Source organism: Micropterus salmoides, unplaced genomic scaffold, assembly GCF_014851395.1.
Source record: "Micropterus salmoides isolate LMB-PRFRI ecotype aquatic unplaced genomic scaffold, ASM1485139v1 Ms_hic_scaffold_17, whole genome shotgun sequence".
In the NCBI taxonomy this organism is placed as follows: domain Eukaryota; kingdom Metazoa; phylum Chordata; class Actinopteri; order Centrarchiformes; family Centrarchidae; genus Micropterus; species Micropterus salmoides.
In genome coordinates, this window is record NW_024040817.1 from 32,940,192 (window position 1) to 32,956,271 (window position 16,080).

A 16,080-nucleotide genomic window follows, 5' to 3' on the forward strand; every position below is an offset into this window, starting at 1 on the left:
GTTACCTACCTGTCAATCAGCAGTCATTCAGCTTTATTAAACTTTGTTTCCCAGTGTAGCTGGGTATGAAACCTCACAATTTTTAGTATAGCCTTTTTCCACCTGAGCCACTTTTGTACGAACTTCTAAATCTATATATTCAACAACCTTCATTTAAACAATCTTCATATACCACCCGCTGGTGGGAGTGATGACATGACATGTAACAATTACTTCAAATGAAAGTGTCTAGACAGCATGGTATAATATTTAATCCAAACATTTCTGACATTATACCTGGTGTGCTGCATGCTGCAGGGGCAGTTTGTATGACATGAAGCACTCTCTGTAGTTGTTCACTGGGGACCAGGACGTCTCAGTCACAGCTTAGGCTTCAGGCAAAACTAAGCCTAACATGTTGGACACATACAGCTGGTCTCAGGCTCAAGTCCAAACTTCGCCATTTCAGTAATAAATTAATGATATACAAGGTCAAATAAAGTGTTTAGGCTACCTGATAGATATTCATTTGACACTGAATAAATATAAATGTCAAAATACCATCTGTACTCCCATAAAATAGCATTAAGATCATTTTAAAAAGCAACTTTCAAATAATGAAGCCAGCAGTGTGGGGCATTGTGGACCAGTGTGGATCATGGGACAGAACCATGGGTCTCTCTTCAGGACAGGTTGGATCCATTTTCATGTGCATATTGGCCGACTGGCTTCTTTCTCTCAAACTGTAGTCACATGCATCTCTTCATCTTACCCCTCACAGTGGCTGCTTCTCCCTCACCGTTCCTCCCTGCTGTATCTACAGTGTATGTGCTGACAAAGAAGAGTCACAAAACAACCATATCTTTGGGGATGCATCGATCCAGCTTTTTTAGTCCTGAAACGATACCAGTGTCTGGGCGTTGGGTATGGGCCAATGGGATACCAGTGTAAAATTAATAAACTGTATTCCTCACTGTTAGGAAGAGACTGGGAACCATTCATCGTGTGTAAGGCAACATTATGTAAGATTTGGTGGGATTAGTGTAATTTGCCACTCTCTAAAGGAGGACAGTTGTACATGAGCATTTGTTATTATTACATTACGATCCAAAACTAGCAAGCGTGTGCGACAACACAAGACACAGCAATATTACTGAGTAGTCCAACAGAAAGAAGGCCAGCTGGGCGCCTGTCCTGCAGCCTTTAGCTTCACGAAGCTCTCGACTTGGTTGCTCTCTTTTTCTCTTCTTAGCTTCCTTTGTCAACATCCTCTTTGGTCTCTTTGCCTCTGCCATAAGCTAACTTTGTCTCTATAGAGGCTGCTGAGCCCGGTTATGTTGCCAACTCGCCCCCGGCTCCGGCTCGACACAAGCTAATACGTTATTACTGTTGAGTCCAACAGCAGTTGCACATAAGCTAACTTCACCGCAGTACAAAGCTCTCACCAAAATATTAAAGTGAAGTGTGGAATTTTCAACACAACGAAATAAACGATAGAGCATAATTGTACACGATAGACAGTTTTCTGTTGTCAAATGAATTGTCATCAGACTCAGAATCAGCTTTATTGCCAGGTATGTGTACACATACAAGGAATTTGACTCAGGATTGTACATTGCTCAAGATGTGCTTACTCATACAAAATCACAATAATAAAAATAAACTAAAATCAGACATAGTCTAAAGTGTAGACAACACAAATATACACACTATGAACAAAAACAATATAGACATAGACAAATAATGCAGTGAGCAGAGTGCAAAGGATGCAGGAGTAGTGGATGTGATATACAGGTACATATACATGCATACATGGACACATGTACACAGTGCGATGAAGCATAGTGCAAAGGATGCTGGAATAAATAGGTATAAGTATTTTGTGCAGGAGTTATGACTTAAGGTAGGTGGATTGGTATACAGTATCTACAATATGACAATATGTAACTGTATGAACAGCACTGAAATTGAAAATGGTGAATAAATAATGTTAGCTAGTAAACAGGTGGCTGATTAGAGACAGAGTTACGGGGTTATTGCACAGGAAATGTTCCTGACACTGTGAGTCAGAAATCAGGTGTTCATCAGAGTGATGGCTTGTGGGAAGAAACTGCTTCTGTGTCTGTTGGTTTTGGTGTACAGTGCTCTGTAGCGCCTACCAGAGGGGAGGAGCTAGAACATGTTGTGTCCGGGGTGAGATGGATCTGCAGTGATGTCCTGCCCGTTTCCTGACTCTGGAAATGTCCTGAATGGAGGGCAGGTTGGCACCGAAGATCTTTTCTGCAGTCCTGACTGTCTGTTGTAGTCTGCTCCTGTCCATTTTTGGTGGCAGATCCAAACCAGACAGTGATGGAGGTGCAGAGGACAGACTAGATGATGGCTGTGTAGAAGTGGATCAGCAGGTCCTTAGGCAGGTTGAGCTTCCTGAGCTGGCGTAGGAAGTACATCCTCTGCTGGGCCTTCTTGATGATGGTGTCAGTGTTGGGCTCCCACTTCAGGTCCTGGGATATAGTGGAACCCAGAAACCTGAAGGATTCCACAGCATACACAGGTCTGTTGAGTATGGTGATGGGGGGCAGAGTGGGGGGGCTCCTCCTGAAGTCCACGGTCATCTCCACAGTTTTGAGTGTGTTAAGCTCCAGGTTGTTCTGACCGCACCAGAGAGCCAGCTGATCAACCTCCCGTCTGTAGGCTGACTCGTCACCGTCCCGGATGAGGCCGATGACCGTTGTGTCATCAGCAAACTTCAGGAGTTGGACAGATGGGTCTCCTGAGGTGCAGTCGTTGGTGTAGAGGGAGAAGAGCAGTGGGGAGAGCACACACCCCTGGGGGGCGCCAGTGCTGATAGTCCGGGAGCTGGATGTGATGTTTCCCAGCCTCACCTGCTGACTCCTGTCAGTCAGGAAGTCTGTGATCCACTGACAGGTGGAGGCTGGCACAGTGAGCTGGGTTACTTTGGTGCTGAGGATGTCCGGGATGATGGTGTTGAACGCCGAGCTGAAGTCCAAGAACAGGAGCCTTGCATGTCCCTGGAGCGTCGAGGTGTTGCAGGATGTAATGCTGTCCCAAGTTGACAGCATCATCCATTGACCTGTATCGCACATATATTGGGCCCCTTGTCACGATACCCGATCTAGCTATTTGAGTCAGTATCAGGTCGATGTCACTTTGGGATCGGTGCATTCCTACTTATCTTTATGTAGACCAATTGTTACTCGCTGAGTAGGTCATTGTGGGTAATGGTGTTAACTAAGTCCACAGGAAGCTGTGGTTGCTTCACAATAAAAGATGCACCTTACCTATACAATACAGTGTTTGAATTACTGTTTGTTCAGTATTTTCTCCAAAGCTTTCACAGCAGACATGTTGACTTGTCGTAGTAGTACTAATAACATTACTGATGGCTTCGCTTTAGTCTCTTCAGCTGCTCCATATGCTCACCAGCGAGTTGTTAATTTGTCTCCCTTCAGCAGGAAGCAGAAGGTGTGGTCAGTAAAAACAACTAGCTAAAATGCTGTAAGAAGTGGGGCGATTGTTCTCTATAGGTTCAGATTTTCTTTGCATCCCAACATCAATCAATAAATTTCAGTGCTCTGACACACAAATCCAGTGTCTGTGGTAGCTATGGCCAGATATGTAGCATTTGGAGATCTCGCTGCGCAGGAACCAGGCAGGAACACGTGTTATGGGAGAGTGTCTTTGGAGGCAGACCTGGAGGGATGTGGTGTGGTTTTTTTTGTTTGTTTGTTGTTGTTTTTTTCAAAATCTATCTGTCTTTTGCTAGTTTCTCCAACTTTTGCCTACCACAGCTGTTTCTTCAAAAAGACATGGTTTTCATCAAACAATCAACAGAACTGTCTCACTGTGTGTATTTTGACTTTTTATGTTTTTAAGGTAACCAATTGAACTCTTTAGTGCTTTAAAATTCAACAGCAGCTTTCCAAACCTACAGCTAGCAGCCTCTCCTTTTTAGCCAGCGGTTGTTTTCCAACTGCTGGAAAAGTGAAGGCGGTTAGTGCTAGCTAACATCTCTTCAGACTGCGGTCTGGAAGCTGTGCAGGAAAGCTAACAGTATGTTTTTTAGCTGCTAGTTAAAGTTTGTTTATTGTCATTCATCCACATATCGAGTACTCAAATGAACAAAGGGCCGTTTCTCACAGTCCTTGTTACTCAATACAAGATTACAAAAATCAACTTAGACGACAAGACACAGCCATATAACTACACTAGACGGGACAGAAAAGGAGCAGATCTATTAAGGTGGAGTGAACATGGTGTGGCTAGAGCATTGTAAAGTACGTAGTTCAACCAGTATCTGAATCTACACTAATACCTAGAGCTGCACGATTTGGAGAAAAAGTCATATTGAGATTATTGTGGACAATATTGCGATTTGCAATTCGATTATAATGGAATAAATGGGACTACTTGCTTGATTATAAAGGAAAATGCACAAAATACTGACATTTTAAAATGTTTTTCTCCACTTGAACAAAGTTAAACAGCATTTATAACAATAACTAGTAAAAAAGAACCAAGGGAGCTTGTTGGTCTATGGAGGAGGCAGCTAGAATGAGCAAATATTGGCACACTGGCAACGGCTAATGCTTGATTTATACTCCTGCATAAGGTACGCACGTAGCCATGCATTTATACTTGTGCGTTGGTGTCTGTCATTCTGCAATTACGCTCCCAAACGCTGATCAGCAGTAGCGCTACAGCGTCCACTGTGTTGATTTTTGGCAGCAGAGCAGACTAACTTCCGGTTAAGCCCTCCATTAACGTGAATGGGGATAAAATTGTATATGTGCAGCTGGTACACAATGGATCACATTCTGATGCCTGAGTGAAACGAGTCATTTTGCTCGGGTTGTGACGGCCAAATCTATTGATCCACCGCGTTAAAGCCGCTGTAAAAGTTACTTCAAAGCACGGGGCACTTACTGTTGGCTCGGCGGCATTGCGAGGCTACCCATCTGCTCAGTCACAGTGCTTACGGTCCATGTTGCCTTGACGTGTAGTTACATTTTTGAGGAGGTGTACGTCAGGCTACGCAGGGGCTACACAGAGGCTACGCTGGCGATTCAACGCAGAAGTATAAATTGCACTTAAATCTACATTAGTGAACTGCAGAGGCTCTATCCACAATCTAGAGGAGGAATAGAGAGTGTAGAGAGTAAATTGTTCAGTTAATAGTATCCTGTTAGTATAACAATAATCTAGTAGCCTATATTAATTACTATATTCATTATAATTTCATATAATAGTATAGCCTACTATTTTACCACTAGTAGAATATTAAATCCAGTTACAGCTGTTTCATTTTTGTGGGGGGTTATTTATTTATTAAATCCTTGTGCAAGAAAAAGGCTCTACATTGCTTTCTTAATTGACAAGTACTAACTTGTCAATAATCATATTGTTCAACATTAAACAGTAAAGTTTGCTGTAGTACGTCTAAGTCCCGCCCCATCCAGGCTTTGATTGGTCAGTTAACGAAAAGTGAAACTGACAGACACGTCGCTTTATGAAAAGTTGAACATGTTGAACAACAAAAGGCACTGATGCAGCTAACGTTAAATGGCCAGTGAGCCAAACCCAAACCTCCCTTATCTTCTCCCAGTTTTCTTCTGTCTGTCCTGATCATTTTTCTGATTGCACGTAGGCCCATTTGTTTGTAGAGGCACATGTGAGAGGCACACCTGGTGTGGGCATGGATAATGAGCAGACTGCAGCGCACACAGAAAAGAGAACGTCACACTCACTTTTAAATCGCAGCCTTTTTGCGGTTATGTAATCACACATGACGACATCACGATTGCCATTAGATTAATCGTGCGGCCCTACTAATAACATCAGCATAAGAAATGAAAATAGCAGCAATAGAGGTCAGTAATAATGCTGTAATATGTGATAATGCCATGTTACGCTAGCTAAATTTAAATAGCTGCATTTCAACCATCTATGTAGTTGGATTGTTACTAGGGCTGCAACGATTAGTCGACGTAATCGACGACGTCGACAATAAAAAATTGTCGACGTGAAATTTCATTGTCAATGCGTTGTTACAGAGATGCTGTTTAAGGGAGAGATGGCAATCTTCTTACTACCGGAAGTGCTGGGGGCAGTATCGCTTCCACTGTCTGCCATGACTGCTAGACTGTAAGATTACTCACGAAGAAGCATTCATGTGAGAGCGAAAAGCAGCGAAGAGAGAGGCTAACAAGAAAATGTTTTTTCTATTATAAGTTTTGTACGCCATTTAATCACTAAATACACTTTGAGAGGTTTTGAGGCAATAAATCATGTGTAGAACTTGAAAATTGGCTGTTGTTTTACAAAGGTGATGGCGAATCCAAAATGTGCTTAAACATTTTCGACAAGCTCCACAAGCACCTGCAAGGTTAGAGGTGCCAGCCGGATGAACACCATCCCTCTGACAGATTCTCCCTCATTTCTATACACCACCTTTATTTAATCAGGTCATCTCATTGAGATCCAGATAGAGCCAAGTACAAGCCGAGAGAAAGAAACATAAACCAGAGAGAACAACAGGACACAGCGCCAGAGATGGTCACAGACATCACTGCATACAGTAGATCTGAAGATGAGTTTTATATCATTTGGTCCTATTGAGTTGGTGCTGGAGCGCATTGTCTTACACGGTGGTCCAGAATCTTCCAGCTGTGAAAATGGGTTGAGATCCAGTGACCGTAAAGGCCACAGCAAGTTTTGTTTTACAGTGGACAGACAGTAACACTAGAGTTGCTGTTTTCTTTAGCTTGAAATAATCCCATACTTGAGACACTTTCTTCTTCGTCCATCGCTATTTTCTGTCTCTTCCTCCGCTTTGCAAACAGCGCCATCATAATCATGTCGTGTTCACAGCGTAAGCACGAAGTGCAGCAGTAATAAATGTCCATGCAAAACAGTGTTATATGGATTAAAGAAAAGAATTTGCGTTGATGCTTTTTAGTAGTCTAATTAATCGATGAATCGTTTCAGCCCTATCTACATCGTTGTTAGCTCACCTGTCTGCTTTTCGGTAACTATCATTACTATTTGTGTGTCTTTCACCGGAGGCTCAGCAACGTCAACATAGCTAAATGTACTGGGTGATAACTAAACGGTTAGTGAGCTGGACTGATCATTATAACGAGATTCTGTCCACACTTTATAACAGTTAGACCACAGTAAGTAACTTTACTGTAACGTTAGTGGATGGCTCTTCCTCTGTGTTGTTGTCGTCATTTTGTTGCAGTACCCTATTGTATATTATGTGGGTTACGTTAGTTACAGTGACTGTGACTGTGGAGAAGCAGGGTACTTGAGTATCTGTGGAAGGCAATAAATCTATATTAAACATTACGGAGCAAACAGCGGCAGGTCTGAGCTAATGTAATGTTAGCTGGCTGCCCTGCCTTGCTATAGGCTAGTAAACAATCTGCTCCAAATTTGCTGTTTACCGTTCCATCCTTTCTTTCAGGCTAAATCACTTTGACATTATACCGGTGGTTCACAGGATAGTAATGTGGATCACGTTAGCTGGAGTAATTTGGAAAGCGATACAACTTTGCACCGGATGAGGAAGTTTGCCAGCGAGTTAATGTGACTCTCTCTGTGACTTTCAGATGTGACTTTTTTCTGACATCAACTGAATCTCATTTGGTGTGACAGGCCTTATCTCATAAAGATTTACTGTTGTTTTTAGACTTACGTTGTGCTGGGAGCCTGTTGTTTTGTAGTGTTAGTGGACTGCATGTCGATAGCTGCAGTGTTTTGTTGTAGTCGGAGAGAGCCTCGGGAGCGAGAATGTAGCTACATCTCAACCCCGTGTCCTCGCATAAGGAAGCAAAATAGTGGCTGTTCTAAGTAGACCTGGGCAATAAAACAATGATCATTATCGCAATCAAATTTTACTCTATAACAATATAACAAATGTTCAGTATATCATCAATAAATGTTTGATTTAATTCTTTGACTCACAAACAAATTAGCTCTTAATTTTTCTATTAAGATATTTATTTTCTTGAGGAAAAGTGATATTTTTTGAAAAAAAGATTGATCATAATTGTTTTGAAACTTCTCCCTAAGATTTGTGAAGTGATCTACTGACATCAAATGTTGCAGTCATGTTCTGACCATAAAGAAAAGTTTAACACCACAATTAACCATCTTGTTTCTTCAATTTTAAGTCAGGAGCAAAAATCAGCCTTTAAACTTGAAAGTAATAAAGAATTTACATTTACTGTGATAATTATCAATAGAATGGTTATCACAATAACATTCCAAATATTTGTATTTTGTAATGTGGGTAACTTTCTTCCCAGATGAACAAAGTGGCCAAACCTATTCCTAGTTTAGTACCTGTTTCATCAGTAAATAGGGTTAGTCTACAAAATTAGCGGTGGTTTGTGTGAACAGGGTGGTCTGGGATTGAGACAAATTCCCGGCCTGAATTATTGAGCCAGTCCGCCCGTGGCTGAGGGAGTTTACATGGCTTAGATTTAGCAAAAATACCAACACAATGAACTTTATCTACTGCACTAGATGTAGTCCACAAAATGCGGGGTAAACCAAGATTGCTGAGGCAACTGACAGCACACACTTTAAACACAACACCTTGATGAAGCACAACAGCAGCTTAAAACATAAAATATGCTGACAGATACACAAATGAAACGGCATCACCACACCCTGAATTTCCCCTATGGCCGATTAATAAAAGTATATCTTATCGTATCTTATGTGCGTTTGTTAAGGACCATTCAATTAAAATGGGACTGTGAACTAAAATAAAAACAGCATATTGTAGTTTCTGTATTAATCACCGAAGCACTTAAAAGTAATACAGTTAAAATGGGGAAAAAAGTGTTTTGCACGTTGATTTAAGATGTGTGCTAGGGCTGTTTACAATGAAACATCAGGATGGACAATGGGATCATCTATCAGCCCAATCCTAGATCGTACCCTTAAATTTTCTGCCTGTGCCCCTAAAATATTCCGTTAGGGGCTACCGTGCTCCTAGTAAAAAGAGCTAGTCTGGAGCCCTGAGTATTTGTTTTGGTTAAATGTTGTGTTTTGTTATCTATGTGAAACAGTGTACATCTTTGGACGCAAGACACATTTCAGTTATTCTGATGATAAAATCAAATGAATCTGAAGGCTTGCTTTGTCACAGTAAAGTTGCAGAAGTCTGTATGCTATACTGTGTTTGAGAAGAGAAATCTGTATTTTATTCTGGGTGATACCTGTAAATTGATTAGTGTGATTTCAATGAATGTGTGCAAAGTATAAAAGCAGGGAATGGTATCTGCTAACTGTAGTAAAATGTGTGGAAATGATCGCCTCAAAGTCAGTTATAGAACTGGCCCAGCAGTCTGGTAGTGCAGCTGTGACTAATCCAGCCGGTGAGCAAGTAGTGTGCAGATCATTGCTGCATTGCTGTGCTGCATTTAGCCAGGTGCTGCACAAGGTCACCCGAGTCAATTTGTCTGAATGCAATCCTCCTAATGCTCACTGTACATTGAAGGGTGCAGCCAGGATCAGGGTCTTGATGAAATATGGTACTCTATGGGATCTTTACAAATGATATCCTGATTTACCAGGGCCCAGCAGTCCCTGGCACAGAAAGTGCAAGGAACCTATTGTTTTTATAAAGATTATTATTCTACTTTGCATCTATCTATTTATTTATTTTTTATTTTTTATTCCCTCTCTGTCCCTGGGACACGTTCTCTGTCTGTGTATTGTTTGTAGTAGAAAAGATTATTATTCTACTTTGGTAATGCATTTGTCACAGGCTTGGGATGCCTGAAAACTCAAAACATTTTGCAATCATGTCAGGACTGGCGGAAATCGCAAAGTGTTTCAACAATTAGGCTCAGGCCAGGAGGCCTATAAAGTTTAACGAGGCAGCCCCTGCCTTACTTTTTGCCTAGAAGTACAAAATTTTGGAGACAGATATAACGTCTCTAAACATTTGAAAAAGCCTCATGGAGCCATATAGAAAGTCAGCCATTTTGAATTGAATGTGACATTTTTTGCCATTTACAAAAAATGTACTTTAATGAATCTCCTAGAGAATAAATCTGATCAACTATAAATGTTGGCAGTGCAATCTAATGACCTTTGCGATGCTAAATTGCGAAACTTGATAGAATTTGTCAAACGGCATTTCCATGGCAATGTGGTGAATTTGAACATTGCCGATTTTCCAAAATAAAGAAGCGTGCTAAGAGATTCAGTATTTTGAAATAATAAATTATGACACCTTGATCACACATTGTCACATCTTTTGCACATTTCACGCTTGATAAGTTCAGTGTATACTTCAGAGGCGTGTCTGCCGGCCTACGGCAATGAGACTATGGCTGTTGCTTCCTCGAGGCGCACGAGGGGCCAGGGTTTTGAGTCACGGATCAGATAATTTAATAATAATAATAATAATAATAATTTTTCAGATCAGCAAAAACAAAAAAGTTAGGATTAAATTCATTTTAAAATGTGCTACTTTGGCACTGATGAGCCACCTCTCTCTGTCTATAGTCCTCATAGTCTACTGCCTACAGCATCTGATTGGTTACACATCAGAGTGTAAGAGCCTATCAACACTGAAGGCTGCTGTGCAACAGACAGGCAGCAGAGCTGTGAGATGAAGGGAAGGCAGCAGATATTACTAATGCGGCAACAAAGACACAATCTGATTATCTATTCTGTGATGACAAGCGGATCGTGGATCCACTGGATCTGTTACCCCACTAAAGTGAAATGCCAAAAGTTAGCATCAAATGTCTGGTCAGATTCCATATGTTGTTAACTTTCACTTTACACCCTTCAGTTTCTTCAGAGGGGGGTAAAGTAGCCAAAAAACGTACTCAAGTTAAAGTACTCTTCTCTGTAATAACGAATAGTCAAGTACAAGCAAAAGTGGTCATCAAAATAACTACTTGAGTTAGAGCAGAAAATGATCTACTCTGACATTTCAAAGAATTGAACATACACCTGCATTTATGGTCTGTGTGTGATGAAATGGTCAGCCATCATATCCTGATTAGATCATCTGCTGCATATACGGCAGTGTGATCACAAAATCCCAAGTTATTATCACATTTTTATGCTAGTTGTCTCCTATGTTATATTGTATTACGATTTGGGAATAAATCAGCAAATCAAACATGTTGTCTGTCATTTCAAAATGTAAATATAAAGCATGTCAACCTGTTACAGTGGCCTTAAACTATTAAAATTCCAGTAAAGATTACACACTTGGCCAGACCAGTCCCTAATATCTTTCTGAAAATAGGCCTATACTTGAATAACGAACTAGTGAACACAGCACATCATTAAACAGTGTAAGGCACAACAGTTTGATGCACATTTATAGATTGCATTATTCTAACATGTTATAGGTTGAGTCGAGTAAGTATTTTTTTTGAAGAACATGTCTGATATCATATTACTCATTTAGGCTCGTTAGGTCATAATGATGTGACGTTACAACACAAATTGTCCTTTAAGTACAGGTGTACTGTATACACTTCGTCCGTGGTCAAAATATTATATCGGTCATGTCCCCATTAAATGTTGTCTCATGTCATCAGGAGGGGGCCTGAATGAATGAGCGCAGCTACTAAGCTACAACTATCATTATTATAAATGCGAGCACAGTAACACACTGTTGGCTAGCTCCTCCTGCTCATTCTTCAAAGGACATCTACGTGAGAGGCGCTGTTAGAGCAGCGTAGCTCCTTTGAAGAATAGGGCCGTGTTTAATGTGTGTGCTTTGCGAGTGTGTGTGCGTGTGTGTGTGTGCGTGTGTGTGTGTGTGTGTGTGTGTGTGTGTGTGTGTGTGTGTGAGCGAGTGAGATTGACCGGCAGAAAGTGACGGCAAAAGCTAGCATAGCACAGTTAAATATTAGCAGGAAGCTGTCAGTCGGGCAGATGGAAAGAGAAGGGCTTTAGCGTTTGCTAACATCTGCCCTGGGCTTCAGAGTCCGGTGTGGAAACTGAGCAGGAAAGCTAACAGTATGTGTGTAACGTTAACTACATTCATAGGCAGCAACGTTAATTAGCAGTTTAGCAGTTTAGCAATTAGTCATTACTGCCTAGCGCTCCAGGGTTGAGAACATCAGGTACAAGCTTAGACTGAACTGTCCTATACGCATACTGCACCTCCTGATAGTTGCATTATATTTCAGTAACATTATGCAGTCTGAAAACTGGTTGTTAAAGGACGATGGTGACCATGGAGGAGCTGAGGTTAGTAAAGCAAATTAGGGATGAAAGCTAACCCTTTTAAGCTAATGAGGAGAGGTTTCTTTTGTATTTTAATTAGGGCTGCACGATTAAGTTAATCTAATCGCAATTGCAATCGCGATGTCATTCTGTGTGATTTCAGAACCGCAAAAAGGCTGCGATTTAATTAAACAAAAAAGTGTGCTGTGTTCGTCTCTGTGTGCACTGCAGTCTGCTCGTTATCCATGCCCACACATGATTATAGACAAGTTCGTAATTATTAACAAATTAGAGACCAGTGTAGAACATTTTTCTTGCACAGTGATTTAATGAATGAAAACAACCCACAGAAATTAGTAAACTAGTAAAAAAGTATAATATTATATGAAACTATAATAACTATAGTAATTTATATATTAATATAATAATGCTAACAGTATACTATTAACTGAACATTATACTTTTTATTAGTAATAAACTAATTCCTCTGCTGTGTGCAGTGTGGCAAAATCTGAATTTTTGGACTGGTGGCAAACTGTATTTCAAAATGTCAGGTTTTTTTGCATGTTCCTTGATAATAAAGCAAGTAGACTCAGTAATAGTAATTGCAATATTGTGCACAATAGTTGCAATATGACATTTTCTCCAAATCGTGCAACCCAAATTTCAATGTACGAATGAAATTCTTGGTAATTGTACAGAAGGTAGGTGGTTCTCATGTTGTCTACTTTATATTAATTTCTATAAATAAATGTCAAATGCAGTAAATTAAGACGCAAAAGAGGTCATATACAGGGTTTCCTGCTGTTATAAGGAGGTGAGGCCCAAAGCCGCTGCTGTTCCATTAATGTAAATCATTGTGGAGAGCATCAAAACTAACTAACGTTTCCCACATCTAGTGGCTGTATTTCATCCGCAGTAGACATCTTTAGCAAGTTTAGCTTTTTGAGTGTTGTTTGTTTATAATCTCCTGTAGCTTTTCCAACTTTTTGTACACATATATGGTAATAATAATGGCCCAAAAGGATGTGAAATTTAATATTTTTAATTAAAAAAACATAACCCCACAGACGAGACACCATACCTCCCAAATTTGTTTGCAATGTGTGATAAATGTTGTTCCCCCCGCAAGGGTTTGATTTGCAAACCCGTCACCCTTTTTATCCCTTCTGAGTGAGGTCTCCAGGAGCTGACCTTAAACCAGCATTCACAACTGGAGCTTGCTGCACTGTGCTCTGTTAATATTAGCCGCTAGCGTCTTTGAAAGCCGTACTCTGACAATGGAAAAAGTTTGGCCAAAAATGTTTTGTCTTATCTGAATCTCCTGGTGTAGCTTCAGCCATATTGAGCCAAAGAACAGAGTCATGAGGGGGCATGGCTGTGGTAGGATAACAGAGCGGGAGCAGACCTGGGATTAGTAGACCATTTAATTGGCATCGTCCGTTTATAACAGCAGATATATGTACATGTATATGTAAAATACTATGCATTATTCATGCTAAATATAATAGCATGATGAATGTATGCAAATGTAATGGAGTAAAACAGTTTTCTCTAAAAATGTATTTGAGTAAAAAGCGAGCTGCATTAAAACTTCAAGTCCAATTTACTGATGTAATGAAGTAAATGTTACTCTACCCATGTTGTTCATCATTGTTCAATTTTCATTTGTCATTGTGTGTGTGTGTGTGTGTGTGTGTGAGAGAGAGAGAGAGAGAGAGATCCTGTAATTTTATGTGGCATATTTCTGTGCAGTGTATTGATAGTCCTCCTGGCTGCCACACTGAGCCCCATTTTAAGATGTCTGCTACCTCCGAGTGCCTTGCTCTGACTTCATGTCTCATGTTCCCGCTGCTTTTTTCTCTCGTTTGGCTGGTGAAACAGCGTCTGCCCCACCCTGTGGTCTGAAGTTCTGCACTCAGTCTTTTCTTGTCAGAGGGCCAGCTCTTAAAGGAAGAGATTTTTCTGTTTCTGCTCTAAAAACACAGAGGCTGCTCCTCCCCCTCACCTCCCACCCTGCTTCTCTGTCTCTCTTACTGTGTGACGTCTTGACCGCTAACGGCTACATATTAAGAGATAATTCCATACCCTGAGGTTACAAACCGGCTCAGACTGGCTCAATGCGTTTTGACTGTGCTGTGTTCCCTGGGCAAAAATAAAAAAACAGAGAGAATATTACGTCTGTGCCTTTTTTAAAGGAACATGAGGCTAATTTGCAGAAGGAGTGCCACAGCAACAAGAAACACACACCTCTGCTGTTTAACAATAAGAATAATTAGTAACAATTTCTGTAAACAGTTTCTCTGCTTTTACCTCAGGGAACACAATAACACCATTTCCATTTTAGTTGGTGGTTTTTCTGTTACTGGCCTCATAAGGGAACGCTCACTTTAACACAAAGGATCACAGTAGTCCACTTGACTGCTTTATGATCCACAGCAGGACTGGGTGGTATTTCTTTACCTTCCTGACTTTTCATCACCATACATATTTGTGTAAAATTAAAAAAGAATAAAATCTGAGCTTCAACAAGTCTTGCTGGATTAAATGCATTCTTCCATAGATTCTTGCTGGAGGACCTGATGGCACTTGTTGCTGCGGCAGATACCAACAGTTCAGTGGGCTGAACAGAGAAGATGTCATCCTGTTGGCTGGCTCACCTTTCTCATCGGGATTAAACCCAAAACCCTAACAGGGGCAGAGCCTCGTTCGCTAGTCCTGTAGTGTTATCCCACCACTCACAGTCGCCGACGAGTCGCTGCTTTGCTGAGCGTAGTCAGTGTGTGGCTGAGCGAGAGAGAGCGAGCAGCAGGTGAATGCAGCGGAGCGGAGGAACAGGTGAGCAGGAAGTTCAGTAGTAAATGTACAGTGTCGGTTACAGTCTATCACAGAATAAAGGCTGCAGCTACAGCTCCTGTGTGCGTTGTTTACCAGCTGCTGGAAAAGTGAAGGATTATCATCATACGTTGTAGATGATGTCAGGCAGGTTCACGCGGCCTCGCCCGCCTGTGTTGAGGGTGTACACTATATTGGCTCAATATAGCATCTCTGTATCAGTTTAATAGAGAGGGGCATGTGGAAATGTTGACAGTACTGAAAGCCATACCAGGATTTCTAAATACCCTGGTATGCTGTGAAACCACGCGAGCCTGGTCAACAGATCATATGTTTTTTGGGGGTTGTTTGTGGTTTTTATTAAACCATAAACATCTATTGATTGCACTTTATCAAACTATACATCAGTCTAGTTGGTTTTTCCTAAACTGCATTATTTTTTAATAATTATGCACACATTTGCCACATTGTGATAAACTCAGTTGCCGGTGGGGTTGGGCCGATAGATGAGGCCATCACTTTTTTTTAAAAACAGCCAGTCAGTTGGAAAAACGTTTACAATGAAGCCATCTTCAGTAAGATATTACATTAGTGCTTTTGACATTGTGTTCTCAAAAGTGTTCATGACATTCAACAGCCAACTTTGTGAATATTCAATGATGCAATCACCTAGATCAATGGTTCTATCCATAATCCAGGTCCCTTACCACCCCCTATCCAAAAAGATGTAATAATTGAATGACAAACAACAGATTGATTTCTTTCCCAGGGAACAAAAAAGCCATGTGAATAGTAAATATATTTAATTAATAAGCCAATGTTCCTCTCAGAATCTTTGTGTAAATCCAGAGACTGATGAGGAACTTAATAAGTGGGGGTTCTGGGGGCCAGAATATTTTTGAACTTTGAAGACTTAATTTCCAGATTTTTTTTCTGCACCAATTTATGGTGGAAATGTTTTTATTTATATGAAGGGAAACAAAATTCATGCGGCAGGTGACAATTCTAAATACATAAATACAATAGAAT

At 40.7% G+C, this 16,080-nt stretch overlaps 1 protein-coding gene across 2 annotated transcripts in view; it reads left to right on the forward strand.

Moving 5' to 3' along the window:
* gatad2b (GATA zinc finger domain containing 2B) overlaps positions 1-16,080 on the forward strand; it is a 50,251-nt gene that overhangs the window by 1,705 nt on the left and 32,466 nt on the right. Inside the window, exon 1 of one of the 2 annotated variants that reach the window (XM_038724206.1) lies at positions 14,836-15,054. The exons of the other annotated variant lie outside the window; for it this stretch is intronic. The gene's annotated coding sequence lies outside the window, so the exon portion shown is untranslated. Of the gene's footprint in view, positions 1-14,835; positions 15,055-16,080 lie in introns of those variants that run through there. 2 annotated transcript variants of the gene reach the window in all.